The sequence below is a fragment of the Sceloporus undulatus genome, unplaced genomic scaffold (genome assembly GCF_019175285.1).
Source record: "Sceloporus undulatus isolate JIND9_A2432 ecotype Alabama unplaced genomic scaffold, SceUnd_v1.1 scaffold_39278, whole genome shotgun sequence".
NCBI classification, from domain to species: domain Eukaryota; kingdom Metazoa; phylum Chordata; class Lepidosauria; order Squamata; family Phrynosomatidae; genus Sceloporus; species Sceloporus undulatus.
The window spans coordinates 1-1,100 of NW_024842188.1; the positions used below are offsets into that span (position 1 = coordinate 1).

At 36.0% G+C, this 1,100-nt stretch overlaps 1 long non-coding RNA gene across 1 annotated transcript; it reads left to right on the top strand.

Annotated features, from left to right (window-relative positions):
- Positions 1-350: 350 nt before the first annotated feature.
- LOC121918804 lies at positions 351-1,100 on the top strand. Its single transcript, XR_006101307.1, has 3 exons — positions 351-488; positions 746-805; positions 1,036-1,100. It is a non-coding gene; the product is annotated as an uncharacterized LOC121918804 (long non-coding RNA).

Sequence of the window (1,100 nt, forward strand, 5' to 3'; positions counted from 1 at the left end):
CCAAAATGAGGGGTCACTTTGGACTCACTGCGGAAGCCCCACGGAAGTGGTGCCCATGGGAAGGAATGGCATCTGATAAGACATTCAGATACGTTCAGAGAGACTTGGCTTTTGTCCTGTATTGAGAGGAGCCCTGGAGGCGCAGTGGTTCAATGCCTGTACTGCAGCCACTCACTCAAAACCACAGGGTTGCGAGTTCAAGACCAGCAAAAGGGCTCAAGCTTGACTCAGGCTTGCATCCTCCCAAGGAAGTTGCTAAAATGAGCACCCAGATTGTTGGGGGCAATTAGCTTAGGCAGAATCAAGCAATAGATAAATTACTATAGTTGTTCTATTATTATTATTATTATTATTATTATTATTATTATTATTATTAAATGAATACATATCTTCCTTTCCAGTTAATTGTTCAAACAGCGGCTGTGTATTTTGTTATGAAATACAGTCATTTAGAGGAGCAAACAAGGTTTTCTTTTACGATAGAAAGAGTAAGTATAAAAATCTTTTTCTCAGCCAAATAGTATATTTAGCTTTTTAAATTTCTATAGACCTTCTATAGAATTTTATAGCGTGTTTTATCTGCTTTGTGTTATTTTGATATGGCCTGAGGGCTAATCAATATGTATGTAAAGTATATGGGATTTATTCTTAATCCAGATATACTGCCTTACATGTAGAGAAATGTTTTTCCATCTTCATAATCATCATCATCATTATCATTATTATTATTTTGTTTTTCTATAAGGTCGAGGCCCAGCATAAGAATAAAGATACAAAAACATCCTTCCTTCCAAAACTGTTGTAGGTACGTATACTAATAATTACTACTACTACTACTATTATTATTATTATTATTATTATTATTATTTTATGATATGTATACCCCACCCTTCAGCCCTAAACACTCTCAGTGGAAAAAAAATACTGAGAGGTAAAAGATACAATAGTAATTTAATTAGTGTCTCCAAAAAGAGTAATTGTAGTGGGCCTACGTGACTGACCTGTTTTTATTCTACTTCACTCATTCAACTGAAGGACAGAGTGCCTCCGAAATGCCCTGGACACAAAGGTTCCTCATCTGCCACCAACGGAGGTAAGAG